The sequence below is a fragment of the Candoia aspera genome, chromosome 7 (genome assembly GCF_035149785.1).
Source record: "Candoia aspera isolate rCanAsp1 chromosome 7, rCanAsp1.hap2, whole genome shotgun sequence".
NCBI lineage: Eukaryota > Metazoa > Chordata > Lepidosauria > Squamata > Boidae > Candoia > Candoia aspera.
In genome coordinates this window covers 7,159,620-7,175,091 of record NC_086159.1, presented here as the reverse complement: position 1 = coordinate 7,175,091, position 15,472 = coordinate 7,159,620, and the positions used below count along the sequence as shown (strand labels likewise).

The following is a 15,472-nucleotide window of genomic DNA, read 5'->3' as shown; positions in this document are numbered from 1 at the left end:
GCCCTTCTTGTTTTCCTTCTCTGAGTCAGACTGTGTCCTGGGGACAGTAAAAGCTGGCTGGAGTTTAGGTAAGAATGGAAGATGGTGTGTAATCTAAGAATGAAGCCATTTGAAATACCTATTTGTTAAAGGAAGATCCGGAGAAGGGCTTCTTTATTGTTGAAGAATGAAAATGGACTGGTTCAGGGTTCTGTAGACTGAGCTTGGAAAACATGAGTAAGACAGATGTTAATTTAGGATAACTTCATGGTGATAAAACTCAGTTTTAATGCTGAATGTGTTTGACTGATCAGAGAGAGCATAGTTTCCCTTATGAAGCTGGACCATTTATTTGACCAATGGTGTGTGTGTGTCCCTGTGTCCTTGACTCACCATCTGTGATGAAATGCCTAAGCAGACCTTGGGAACACAGGAGGCAGCAACAGAGTTAAGGGAGGAGACAGGGACATTGCAGAAGAGATTCTTGAGTCCAGGGGAAGGGGGGAACATGAGAAAGAAACTCAGAATAACTCTGCCTTAATTACCCTAGGTATGAGTCATTCTGGAGAATTACTTTGGTAAGATCCTGTTACGTTACCTTATTAGCGATAAAGATGTTACCAGAAATCCAGATGGTTCTAGTTTCTTGAGTTTGCGAGCCTTTTGGGGCTTGGCATCATCTTTGTTCTTCTTCCTTGTTGAGTGGTCCTGAAGCCCTTCGAAAGGAATGGAGATGTACCATGTGGCGAAATACCTTCCTCAGATTTTTTAAAAACTGCTGGCAATGTAACTTTTAATCCCTACCTTATCTGGGTGCCCTTGTACTGCAAAGAGCAGAGAACAAATGTATATGGAGGATAAGTCATTGATAACAAATGGCCAAGAACTTTAATTTTTTTTTTTTTTTTAAGCCTTTCGTATGCTGGGTGTTTCAAAGTCAAATTGCTTGGCTTTGCAGAAAGCATCAGTAGACATCTGTATGGGTGGAAGACCAGTGCCATGCTTACCTTCATTCTGGTTTATTGGGACTGATGTCATGCTGTAGAACTGCCCCAAGGAACCCAACCTTGTGTGGAGGCTGAAATCACATGTTGAAATTAGGCCATTTTGCTACTGAATTTCGATGGCAGTGATTTGGATCTACTCAGAGCTGTAGATAGGGGACTGACTGAGAGTTAATAGTATGTCTGACCCAGCAACTTGTTTATTCAGGAAAACAAACCATAGCACATCGTGTTATGTTGTGGCATTTATATAGGGAAGCTGTTGAATGAAAATCATTCTCTACCTATTGTTTAGGACAAAGCTCCTTGAAGGAGCTAAGATTATAAGTGTGAGGTTGCTGAGATTGTGTCTCTGCTCAGCAGGCAAGTGATCACGGTTCATCCCAGATAATAGCAACAAGGTAGGCATATATTCAGATTTATACAAAGACCATGTAGATAGGAAAATTCAAAGAACCACTGAAACATGAGTGATGAAGAACAGCCTTCCTAATTGATGTCTTGATTAGAGCTATTGCTGGATAATTTTGTTTGCTCTGTTTTCTTCTTGAAGCAACATTTGCTTAGAAGTACCATTTTTGTTTCAATACCGTTGTAAAATAGATAATTCTGTACAGCATATTATGAGCATCCCTGGTCTCAGGTGGATTATTCAAAATTAAATTTCACGCTCTCTAACCTATCTCGGAAATGCTCTGTTTTGGTTTTTACTGAATGTGGATCCATACTGTATAGAAATTTCCTCCAGTTACTGTGCAGTTGACAGATAAAGCACGAATGTTTTTATACAGTTGTGAGCATAGGTGTTGTTGGTTTTTTGCCATGTTAATACCAACTTTTTTCTGGATTGAAAAAGACTTTTGGTGTACATGTATGCGTCTCCTTTTGGATTACCTGTCCAACAAAAAAGTAAAATAAAGATTTGACATTAATGGAATGTTTCTGCTGTAGCTTGTAATAGTCAAAGTGCATTCATAACGGATGTTTACTTTTCAGGAGTATGTACGATTTTTTAGACCGAATCCTGCTTTGAAGCAAAGGACATTCTCCTCAAATATCACTGCCAAGAGGGAATGTTGAACCTCTTGCAAGTGGTTACTGTTTTTTATTTATTTTTAATTGAAAATTACATTCCTGTGCCATCTCTGGGCTCAAATTTAGCTGATTTGCCCGAGGAGCTGCTGGATTTGAATGGGTTGCTTTTAGTTATGAGAAGCAGATCAGGTAGGCTTGGTAAAACAGAAATGGAAAACACCGTCAGAGACCATATATATAACCTTTGGTGTATAGCATTCTTGGACCAGCAAAAGATAGAAAACTAGGTTTTAGAATAGCAGCATTGCCCAGATCCAACCATTCCTAAAGCAGAGGAGAAGAACTCAGGTCCGCTTCACAATTTTCTTCTCCACCTCCGCTGTGGCCACATAGAACAGGTTGGCCTGACTTTCCCATGCTGTGGGGCATCTCTTTAACCAAGGGGTTATGCCAGTGGAACAGTCAGGGCTTACTATGAACTTGTTGCATCATTTTTGTGGTGGGGGGGTGGATAAAGTTGATCAGATCCACCTTCATTTGGGATAAGTTCACCAGCTGCTATCCTTATTATTTTGGATTCTTCTCAGCTTGTAGATCTTGAAAATGGGAACAAGGTGTGTGGAGAGATGTGGGCTATCATATCTTCATGATTGTCTCTATAGTTAAGGGGGTTGAGCAATGCTTTCCTGCAGGCAGGATGTGTTCCCCTAGGCTGTCTGTTGGAAGCTGTCAAATCCTGCAAGGTTGGCACATGTGGGAAACAAGAACACACTGATTTCTGGAAACATCGTTACTGCTAGTAGGGTTGTGAAACAGAGTCTTGAAGCCCATCAAAGAAATTATCCAGATCAATTTATACCTAGTGTAATTAAGGCAGAGTTACTTTCTTTCTCATGCTCCCCCTCCCTTCTGTAATGGTCTTGTTTCTTCCCTTAACTGAATTGCTGGCTCTGCTGTGTTCCCAAGGTCTGTTAGGCATTCCATCATGGAAATCTTTCCTTGATCTGTGGGATATTTGCAATTACAGGCCAGTCTTAAACATTCGGTTTCTGAGAAATGTACTTGAGTAACAAGCTGAAATCAAGCCAACATTAAATCCAAGTAAGGTATAAGTAACTAGGAAACCAGGCTTGGGAATGGAGATTCAGCTGTAGAAGAGCTTGCCTACATAGTCTAGGAATGTTCCTTAATCCTCAGATGTCATTTGTAGAGGGATTTAGCTCTGGGCTTGAGAAGGAAGTGTGAGAAGCAAAATGGTTGCTCAGTCTTGGAAAGGCATAAGCATGACCAAGAGACTTAGAACTGCCCCACCTGACCTTTTGTTGTTCTTCAGATGGGGTAGTGAAAATTTTGGAGAGCTTTCAAGATCCTGTTAATAGCATCCACAACAATAAAATGGCATTTCTAGAATCCCTGTGGTGTTTTTTTTCTTGACTTGGCCTACCATGAAGGGCTGACAGTCACTGAGTTCGCAGGTGAGGAAAGCCACACTTCTACAAGGTAAAGTTAATGCACTTATTATGACTCTTCTTGAGCCAGTTGAGGTGGCAGCAATGACTGATACCTTGGTTACATCCCTGGACTGTTAAAATGTCATTGAAAGCCAGTCTGGCGTAGAGGTTCAGGAGTTGGACTGGGCTGGGGGAGACAGGTTGAAGTTCATCCTCAGCTGTGGGAACTTACTGGTGACTTCGGGCTAGTCACTTTCTTTTAGTGCAACCTATTTGTTGAGTTATGGGAATAGACATCTGCAGTGTAAGCCATTTTACCTGTCTCCCCAAGGTACAGGGACCACATATATCTAGACAGAACGATCTGTACCACTTGCCAGTGGTTTAACAGGCACAGTTTTAATAGATTGCGTATTACTATAAACATTTAAATAGACCCTTCAACCATTTGGGTACCAGACTGTACGCCTATTATTACTACTACTACTAGTAGTAGAAGTAGTATTTTTTAGCAATTTTAAGGATGATTGAGTCTATATTATTACTATTCTAATTATTTTGGTTTTTGTTGTACACCATCATGAATCCAAGTGGAATGTGAAAGAAAGAAAGATAGATAGATAGATAGAGCTGCTGGCATTGACCTGGAAAGCACTAAATGGCTTATATCCTGAGTATCTATGGGGCTGTCTCGCCCATTATGAATTTGTCTGCCCATTAAGATCCCTTTTGAAGATAACCCTGCTCTCAGTGGCTCTCACATCTGTCTAGTCCACGGGAGAGGCATTTTTCCATGCTGCTTCCAATTTATTTATTTATTTATTTAATAAATTTATTCACCGCCCATCTCTTCCCAATGTGGGGACTCTGGGCGGCTTACAATAAAACAAGATTAAAATATAAAACCATTACAATTACAAAATATAAATATAATAAAATCTACATGGCAAAGAGATCTTAATCAGACCTTCAGTGTGGTAGGTCCCTCCGGATCACTTCATGGTGCTAGCCATCCCCAGTATGACTGTTCCCCCTCCCATTCCAAGCCTGCAGACAGAACCAGGTCTTTAATCTTTTGCGGAAGTCCAGGAGCGAGGGGGCTTGTCTCACCTCTGGGGGAAGGATGTTCCAAAGGGCGGGAGCTACAGCAGAGAAGGCCCGCCTCCTTGACCCCGCTAGATGGAATTCTTTTATAGATGAGGTCTGTAACATGCCCTCCCTGCATGACCGGATGGGCTGGGTCGATGTAATACGGATGAGACGGTCCCTCAGATATCCTGGTCCCATGCCATGGAGGGCTTTAAAGGTGATAACCAACACCTTGAATTGGACCCGGAAGCAAACTGGGACCCAGTGGAGCTCACGCAACAAAGGTGTTATGTGTGCAAAACTTGGGGCACCCAAGATTGTCCACATGGCCTCATTCTGGACCAGCTGTAGCCTCCGGATATTTTTCAAGGGTGACCCCATGTAGAGCGCATTACAGAAATCTATATGGGAGATGACCAGAGCCTGAGTGAGTGTTCGGAGGGCCTCTCGGTCCAGGAAAGGGCGTAACTGGTGCACAACACGAAGTTGCGCAAAGGCCCTCCTGGCCACGACTGCCACCTGCTCTTCGAGCAGGAGTCGTGAGTCCAAGAGGACCCCCAAGTTATGCACCGGATCTGTCTTAAGGAAGTTAAGGAAATATCTGCGTTGGCCCCTCCTCTTAGCATTTAGAAAGCCCATCAAGGCCTTTAGTTATGATTTGGATATTACTAGTATAATCTTTTTTTTAATTTTGTGAGACATCACAAGTGCTTGTCTAAGTAGAAAGGTAAGGTATAAATTCTGCAGTTCATTTCTCTCTATATAAACTTAGAGTGATAAGGTTCATTCCTTATGCTAAATCCTGGTTTGTTTAATGATGATTTCTGAATAAACTAGAATTATCAGTTCATGCAAGTCATGGTTTACAAACCACAGCTGCGTTCACATACTTCATCAAGCTAAAAGCAAGCAAACAACGTGATACTGGAACCTAGCAGTAGCATTTACTCCCTTTAATAGCAAGCTCAAACAATGAATGTCAGCAGGCTTGGATCCAAAACACGGCCATTGCAACGTAAGAAAATAAATATCGGCTTGCTCAGAATCCCCTGAGCTTGCAAAAGTCCAAAAAGTTATTATTTATTATTTTGTTTTACTACCACTCTTCCTTCCAAGAGGACTTCAGGGAACCACTTCCTCCTTAGTTGGACCTAAGGGAGCAGTTCTTTCTCTGAAGATCTCAGGGAGGGCTGGGGAATGTTCAGTAACCAAAGAGTAATGGTTTTCTGCTGGAAAAGAAAAATGGAAAATCCATGCTGCAGGGAATAAGAGTGGAGCATTTGGGAAGAACCGTGGCTAGTTGGAGCTTTGAACACGAGGTTAGAAGGCAAAGTCACCCTGCAATGCTTCCTTGTAATACTTAGTTTAATGTGGTGTCATCAGACACTTTGGGTTAATTATTTTGATAATGCTGGCAAGTTGCCTGTGAATAGAGCTGGTATTTTTAACCCTATACTGCACCTGAAAGGCTGAGTTAAAAATGTAGGCTGCCTGTCCATTTAAATGCAAATTGCTAAATATTAGGCAAAATGGTAGTGTTTCATCCTGCTCTTCACAAAACGAGTATTCTTGGCTAGCTTTTGAAAGCATGAAACTAATAAAGTAATAAAACAGACCCTCAAGAAGGAACGTGAACAGAATCCGTTGAAGGTTAAACTCTTCTAAAAGTTCATTTGAATTCAGGAAGGTGACAGACGCATCCTAGGAGGGGGTTACAGTGCATCGAGGAAGGGAGGGACTGCCAAACGTTTCTCAGCCCACCCGCTGCTACTCCTCAGTTGATGGCCTCCCGTGAGAAGTCCTACTGGTGATGCTTGTAGGGCCGAAAAGGTCAGCACAGGAGGACCCTCCCTTCCTAAGCTCTTAGCCCTCTGTAAAAGTAGGGAGGGCGACTTTTCTATGAGGAACGGCATTTTCACAACCTGCGGCTGGTTAAGATGGTCCCATCGTTCATACTCTGCATGCTTGTGGAGGTACTGTTGCTCAGAGGAATGTGTAGAGCGGGCAGCTCCCTTGACTTTGGAACTGGTCAGTGAAAAGGCATTTCTTTCTCCCCGCCTACTGCAAAAGTGCAGCAGGTTGCAGAGAAGAACCAAGATGGCCCATTCCTCCATCTGTTTGAGAAGAGAGGAAGAAGAGTTTATGCTCCCTGACAAAGTGCTTTTTTTTAAAATAAATTTTAACAACTTGGTTGGATTTAGAAAAGGGGAGGGGAGAATGCCTTCTTGGGTGAGGGTGTTAATGATTCTTATCTCCTCTGAAAGCTGGCACCAAGGTCCCATTGCAGTGGATTTTGCAGCCTTCAGTGGACTAAGCTACCAGTCCTCCTTTGCCCAGAAGACTTCCAGCTCTTTCACCAGGCTAAGGGAATGGAGGACACCTTGTTTAATGATGAAGAACACAACTTGGTGTTCTTCAGCATCGATCGGTGGTGATAGTCTATATTGCCTGATCCAAAAATATTCTGAATGTGCCCTTATATCTGGAGGAGATTCAGATGAATGGGGCCATCTCTATTCTTTCTCTAGGAGCTTCTGTTCCTCTTAATTTCTTTATGCTAAGTTATCCCCCAGTTTTCTTGTGCAAAAAGCAGGGGTAGAGCCTTGCCACCAAGCAGGGCCCGCAGAAGCCCCTCTCTGCTTTTCATGCATGTCGTTGCTGAGTGCTGCTCTTGAGTCGCAACCAAGAAACTACTGGTTTCTTTCCTTCTTCCAGAGCAAGGAAGAGCATAGGTGGGTGGTGTGACGGTTTGGTCCAAGCACATGAACCGTTTTTCTCCAAGCAGCTTACTCTGCTGCTAAGCGAGAGCCCTTTCTTTCCAAACCAACCTTTTTTCCAGCCATTCCCCGTGTGGCTGACGGGTCTCAAAGGGAATATGTCCTTCAGAAAGGCAAGGAGGGAAAAGCTTGCTTCAGTGGCTGTACTCTTCTGCAATATGGAAACAATGGGGTTGATTGTCTGCTTTTGCCACAAGATGAGCCAAGTGGAGAGGCACCCACTGTTCATCTTGATGTGAAAATGAGACCCCAAAGCTGTAGCAGAAAGCGCTTTGTTTCTTTCACTGCTGTGCCCTCAGCAACGCAGAATTATACTCTCTAATGTGATATTAAAAGCAATTTAGAGCTATGGATGTGTGCTGTTTATTTTATATTTCAGCTGTACTTGCGTGCTGCTTTATGTTAGCTGACAAATTGGATAGACCAAAGGCTTGAGAAGATATTTCCAGTCAAAGAGGCTGTTGCTCACCCCTCCTAGCTAAACAGAAGGGAATAGCTTGAAACAGAATCTCCCCCCCGCCCCCCCCCCTCCAGAGGCAACGAATAGACAAATGCTGCTAATAACTTGGCTTTTATTTGCACCCGAATGACTTGGGTGCATTATTAAGCTCTTTGTTTTTAAACTAGCCCTATTTACCAAAAGCTTCCTGCGACTTGAAAGGCTGCAGCTGAGTTATCAAATTACAAGAGAGAGTTTGAAGCATTAATCTGTTAATTGCTCTGATTAACGGATTAATTAAAAACAGATTTAAGATGTAATTTTTGCAGTTTTCTTGTGAAATGTGCCTGATTGCTGCTAACTTGCCCTTCCTTGGGTTGATCTAATATCTCGGGAAAGAGGGCTTGAGCAGATGTGCACGTGGAAAATTTCAGTTTTGTATAAAATGAGAGCCAGAAGGAATGCTGTTTAATACTTTGAAAGCAGAGATCATCTAGTAAGTATTTGTACTGAGACCCATTTCCCAAATTCTGCCCTATTTGAATGGGGCTAAGGAGTGATCCATATTTAGCTCCTTCAAAGATTTTTGAATTCTTATTCCCTGATCTGGGGAGGGGCAGAAAAGATGGCTGATAGAAGGCAGAAGCTTGATATTTGTAGAACTGGGATTCACACTTTCAGAATGGAGGAGAAATAGTTAACAGGCACATATTTCTGCCACCCCTTGGCTGTCTTTTAGCAAGATGCTTAATAATTATTATCTCAATATCAATGATTTTGCACACCTTGTGTCAGTGCCACGCAGCGTATCCTAAGGCTAGCTTAGCTCAGCACTTAGCACTAACTGTCCTGAGCACTTAATTTGTGACAGCAAGTCTTTGGGTTCAGATCCTGTGTGTGAAATGAGGAATGATAATTCCAAAAATAAAACTCTTGCCTTCAAAACAACACTTGGTTTTCATGTAGTCTAGACCTGCGATCCAGGCTGTGCCCCATATCGGTATTTTCAGGTTTTTTACTAGCTTCCATTTTTGTGCTAGGATCCTTGGAGAACACTGCCTAGTTTTCTCAGTTTTTCATGACCAACCACTTGAGACGAAGGAAGTTGAAAATCTTACAATTTGTAGGCATCTAGGAATTGCATTTATTTATTTGCCGCACTTCTACCTCCTGCAGTTGTGAAGTTCTCAGCGGTTCATAGCAATGCAAGCATTTGAATAAAACGTCCATGGCAGGAGAAAAAATGTGTAACATTTCAAAGCCAACCAAACATAAACTTCCTAAAAAACCATCAGACTGGGTGTTTTGTCACTTACCATAGGTCTTCTGGAATGACTCAATCTACAGGAGGTTCTGAATGGAAAAGACAACGGGGCCAGCCTAATTTTCAGGTGGCCTGTTCCATAAAAAGAGATGCTGCTATTGACAAGCTATGTCTACAACTCTTTTGTTGTTATTACAATATGGGTGGCTATGTAAACATTTTCAAACAAACAAACATTCCCTCTATACCTCCTGGAAATGGGGGATCTCCAGAAATTTCTCCTGGGATGCCCAGTCCATTTCCTTGGATTTTCTATGACAAAACACTAGACTTAAAGGAAGTTGTAAATCGGTTCTTTGTGCGTATATAGCAGTGTTTCTCAACCTTTAAGATGGGTGGACTTCAACTCCCAGAATTCCCTAGCCAGCCTATGCACATGCTGGCTGGGGAATTCTCGGAGTTGAAGTCCACCCATTAAAGATGCTAAGGTTGAGAAACACTGCTATATAGGAATGAGTGCTTGGTCTAATATAATCCACTACATGTGGCATAGGGCAGTTTTTTTCTTTGAGATCATTTGAAATCTAATATTGCATTAGGCTAATGGGGTGGGGAAAGGACTCTGGTTAAGATCAGTTGTAGGGGGTAATGGTGGTTTAAACATTTGGGGGAAGGTCTGAAGGATATTGATCACAAGCAGGTGAGGGTAGGAGAATGGGAAATCCTGCTTCCTTTCCTGATCCATTCACCAGGAATGTTTTCTTATCTCAAGTTCCTGCTAACAAAGTCTGGGACTGAGACAACACATTTGAGTCCACTTTAAACATGGAATATTTCTAGCCGTGCTTGCTACTTTGAGACATCCAGGATTCTGTCCCTGCAGGCTTCCTGAAGCCTCTTCAAAAATAACCATTATGACAATATCCCTAGAAGGAAGCAATGTTAAATGTCCAAAAAAAAAGCAAAACTGAATCCTATAAATCACTTATTTGTTTGGTTGTTTTTTCTCCTTTGGCAATTATAAGGTTGAGACTAGCTGTGCTGGATCAGTCCAAGGCCCATCTTAGTGCAACATTTTGTTGCTCACAGTAGCTGCCCAGATACTTCCAATGTTCTTGCAATAAAGTGAGGATGCTGTCCTATTTCCTGCTGTTTGTCCGCCACATCTGGCACATTGTCCCAACCTGGAGGGACTATTGAACATTGCGTCTTCAAGACTAATAGCCTTTGATAGACCTGTCCAAGACAGTTGACAGCGTGTCTTGCAGTAATGGATTCCACAGGTTAATTATGTGTTATGTGAAGGAACACTTTCTGTTGTCTGTTCTAAATTGCCTTCCAATCAGATTCATTGGATCATTCCTGGTTCTAGTACTTGGCCTGGAGGGGGACGAGTTCTCCCTGTCCGCTTTCTGTGCCATGCGTGATGTTGAGAAAGTGGTCAGGGAGAAGCGTTTTGTTTTGTTTTTTATTCATCTTGATCCACTCATCTCTCTTTCTGAATTAAAAAGGCCCAAACCTTCTAGCCTTTCCTCAAAAGGAAAGTTTGAACAGCCTAGTTGCTTTGGTTGTCTTCTGTGCTTTTTCCAGTACCGTTACAATCATTTCCAAATCCATCGAGCAGAACTATATCCTGTATTGCATATGTAGATGGACGTATACCACTTTGAAAATACCCCTTTGAGCAGAACCATCTTGTGAACAAGGTGGTAATCAAAAGCGCAACGTTTTCTTCAGGAAAAAAAACTTACATTTTTGCAGATGGGAAGTTGGATTCTATTTTCATAGATTACTTTGACAGCTCAAAAGGAAATTAAGATGCCAGAATTAAGCTCTGGTTATATTAAATCTGTCAGACAGCTGCAATTAATTTATTTGCTTGTATGTGAATACTGTAGATCAGACTTCTCCAACATGGCACCCTCTAGATTCGTTGGGGCCACAATTCCCCAAATCCCCGGTAAGTGTGTAGGTGGAAAATAATTTCAGATGATCTCCTGAACAAGTGAATGATGTTAATGCATTGCTTGAAATGATTCCTGTGGGCTGATTTCACTATTGTGCCTTATAGAACATTTTCTATATACAGTGAATACATTTGAAAGTCATCCTTTAATTTGAGATGACATGTAAGAAATTCTTCAATTATTCTTTCCCCATTTAAAAACATCCCCCTGTAATTATATTTAACATCTGAAATTCACCTCTTAGAATGTGTTTATTCCTCCCCTTTGGCTATGCTTTTACATTTTTTTTCCTGGAGAACTTGATTAATGATGTCTTCAATTAATAACCAACTCAGTATTGATTTTAATATTGAACTTTACCAAGTAAATAAACTGGAAATAGAGAAAGTGATAGAATTACATCTTCGTATAACAGGACTTAAATGATGAAAAACGCCAAATCTGGCATCTGGCCAGCCCTGTGAAAAATTCAACCAAGTCCATGTCAAAATAGAAAGGACCCTATCAGAATTAAATACAATATTTTGACAGGCATAGTATGCAACAGAAGAACTGGAAAGATAGTGCAGAGCAAATTCGTATACATTAGAATTACATTATGGCCAGTTGGAATGGCTGAACAATGAGATGAAGGTAGAAGGATGTTCTCTGAGCCTGTTGTAGGTGGACAGCTGATGATTGTTGTCTTGAAGTACTTTGTAGAGGCTTGAAGTAGTCTTTTTTTTTTTTTTTGTGCCTTCGAGTCAGTCTTGACTCCTGGCGACTGCCTGGACAAATCCCTGCAGATTTTGGAAGTGGTTTGCCATTGCTGCCTTCTTCCCAAGGCTGAGAGGGTGTGACTGGCCCAAAGTCACCCAGCTGGCTTTGTGCCTAATTCAGGACTAGAACTCACGGTCTCCTGGTTTCTAGTCCAGCACCTTCACCACAAGACCAAACTGACTTTCAATACATCAAGTCCCTGCAGTTTTCTAGATAGCATTTTCAGAAGTGGCTTGCCCTGGCTGCCTTCCCAGGGCTGAGAGAGAGAGAGAGACTGGCCCAAGGTCCTCCAGCTGGCTTTGTGCCCAAGGCAGGACTAGAACTCACAGTCTCCTGGTTTGTAGCCTGGTGCCTTAACCACTACACGAAACTGGCTTGAAGTAGTCCTTAGCAGCCTTAAATGTCAGCTGCTAGGGAGTAGAAGTGGAGGAGGGTATTCACTCTCTTGTCCATGTGATGAGCCACTGTGTGACCCAGAATGCAGGCCTGGAAGAATAGTAGCTTATCTTAGCAGGCCTCTTCATAGGACATCTCCCATGCCCACCTTGGCCTGTTAACAGTTGCACTGTAGTTGCCCAATAACGGCAGAGTAAACCTTTGCCCAGTTGCTGGGGCCTCTTGTCTTCCTAGCTGCAAAAGTTCAGGCTGCTTCTTTCTAGGGATTAAAATGAAAAAAAAAAAGGAATTAAGAACTAATCCTGCCCCACCCCCCCAAACCTTGCCATGGATACAAGGGCTACAATCTTGACCAAGCAAGAGCTCAGTGAATTTTCAAGAGATTGATCTTCATCCCAAGGGTTGGAGTGCTGTGGGTGGAGATAGCAGAATGAGTAAACAACTTTTTCTTCTGAAGTAGCCCTCAAACTCCTGCTTATTTTTCCCATATGAAGCTGTTGCCGGCTCCTGATTTTACAGAACAGACTCTTGAATGTGAACTTGGGGCCCAACCCCGAGGAGGCTTAGTTAGGGATCAAGCCCCACTGAATTTAGTGGAGTTCATTTACCTCACATTATGAATGTCTTAATAGTTGGCTGTTCATCAGCACTGTAATGTGTTTCATTTGAAATATTCTTCTAGACAACCTTTTTGTAATAGAATTGCATGTAGTGAGTTATTGAAAATAAATATTAAGGGTTCCAGCCCCCATTTTCTCCTTCCACTCAACGTTAGGAATTATTTCAGTGAGGCAAACAGGAAATAAAATGGCTTCCAATAAATTCTTGCTATTGTTAGACTAAATAGGCTTGTAAGGAGGTTTTCTTTTCCAGTTCTTGTCAGAACTGAAAAAAAAAAATTGGGTCACTCTGCACATACGTTACTTTACCAAAAGCAGCATTATCAACCCGTCATGTCGTTGCTTTGTAACTTAATAAGGACATTTTAAAATTCTGATTCGGCAGCCTTTTGTTGTGCTAAAGGCCTTACAAACAGCTACACGAATACGCTACTAGGCGTAGGTTTATATTTACACTGGAGGGAATCACTTGCTTAAGAGAAAGCACATGGTAGCAATAGCTGGTAAGGGGGTGCTTGCAAACATTTTCCCCAAACTAGAATGGCATTATTCTAATAAGACATTGACTTGGTCAAGTATCTATTGAGAGCTGATGTTCCCTGTCTCCAGGAAGAAAAAAGATGAATAAGCTCATGGGTTGAGAGGGTTCAGTTTAAACAGTTCAGAATGTTTGATAATGAAATTGGGGAGTTGTAACCAAGCTGTCAGACTTCATCCTCTGTGGTGTAGCTGTAAGCACAGTAAGCATTAGACATTAATTAATCTGTATTTTCATAAATGGCCAGTAATCAGGGGTGTCTGGAGGCTATAAAGCAGTCACACCTAAAAAATGGACAGAGGTTCAGTCATACCATCATGTCCTCCATCTTAACATTTTTGACCGTAGGCTGCAGACTCCCCTGCCAGTAACTATAATGAGCAGATACTCCTCCTATCAGGAGTTAACGGAGAGGGGAGGAAAAGAGGGGAGTGAGCCTAAGCAGCAGAAGAAATAGGTACTCAATTTAGATTCATGTATTCATTCTTAAAAGAGGATGAATTAAAATATAGTAGTTCATCTTAAAAGATTAAAAGATGGTATGAAAGTCTTGGCGTCAGCTTTCATACCGTGAATGCAAGTCTTGAGCTTGCTTAATCATGCCACAAGAACTTTGCTGGCTGTTCATCAGAGCAGTCCTCCCTTGGCAAGCTTTTCTTTCTAATCACAGAAGCATTAAATGGAACTTGGTCAGGTAGGCGGTTCTACCACATACAAAGCTGCAGTTTCTCTGTGAGGTAGCCCAAGCCCAGGACCACACCAGCAAATGCATTTATCCCGTGATCTGTGCCCCTAGGATGGAATTGAGGATAGGGAATAACATTTCAAGGCAGACCTTTAGGACTCGGGGTTCTGGAGCCCAGCTTCTTGATGGAGGTTGCAACAAAGGGTTGGTGTCAGTTAGAGTGTCAGAATTCCCAGTTTCCGGTTATGCCCATGCACGTTGGCTAATGAGCCATGACTCCTTAACTAGAGGCTTTCTGATTCATTTGTGGGAATCGGTGTCAACTTAGCAACCACATAAATAGATGTTCTCCATAGCGATCTGTTCCCAACCTGGTCCTTCAGGTCTTCCAGCAGTGCACCCATCACCACTGTAACCGAGTCCCTCTACCTTGCTGGTGGTTTTCCTCTTTCCTTCCACCTTTCCCAGCGTTAGAGCCTTCTCTAAAGAGCTGGGTCTTCTCATAATGTGTCTGAAGTAGGATAATTTGAGCCTGGTCCTTGAGTGAGAACTTTGGGTTGATTGTTCAATTATTCATTGTTTTCTTAGCTGTCCATGGTTTTCTCAGGAGTCTTCTCCAACACCAGCGTTCAAAATTGTCAGGACTCTTTCTATCCATCTTCAAAGTCCAACTTTCACTTCCATTGAGTGTGATGGAATAATACCATAGCTTGCACAATTCTGATACTTGTAGGCATAGACACATCATGACATCTGAATATCTTTTTCAAGGCCTTCATAAGAGCTCTGTATTGTGTAGTAGAGCAGGTGACAAAAAGATCTGCTAGACAATCTGCAAAAAAATCTGCTGGATTACATTGAAAGGAATTACTGGGTTACCAGCATTCATTGACGTTGAAAAAGGAAGGATTAGACTGCTTGGGATTTAGATTGGAATCCATTAGAAATCCCAGCGACTAGACTAGAAAGTAGAACAAACATCCAGAAGAAGGCAGCGGTAAACTACTTCTCTAACCGTGGCCAAGAAGACAACATGAACCCGTCTGTGGATCTGTCCTGCCTTAGCTCAAGGCATATTTTGTCTGCGAAGACAGACTAAGTGGTGGTATTTGCAATGCCCTGTGACTCTTGTATTTATTATTTATTTGAAACGCATTTATCTGACTCTTTATCCCAATACATCCTCACAGAGCTGCTTACAAAGATCCATTCCAAGACTCTCCTGCTTACAGTCCGCAGGACAAGACACAAAGAGTTTGCGAAAGGAGTCAAAAGCCAATTTAGGTGCTCATTCCTCGTACTGCTCCTCTTAAAGAAATGGGCTGGCATACATACAATTCAAGAAGAGCCCAATGGTGGTAGTCTGTCAGCACAGCCCATGAAGCCTCATATTTCCCATCTCCAGCCTTTTGGGGTGTGCAACTGTTAGAATAGGTTAAATATATGCAATCCTAGTAATGCCAGAATAT

The 15,472-nt window shown here is 42.1% G+C and overlaps 1 protein-coding gene across 2 annotated transcripts in view; it reads left to right on the top strand.

The window, feature by feature from the left end:
• CHCHD3 (coiled-coil-helix-coiled-coil-helix domain containing 3) overlaps positions 1 to 15,472 on the top strand; it is a 282,436-nt gene that overhangs the window by 11,871 nt on the left and 255,093 nt on the right. The window lies entirely within an intron of this gene.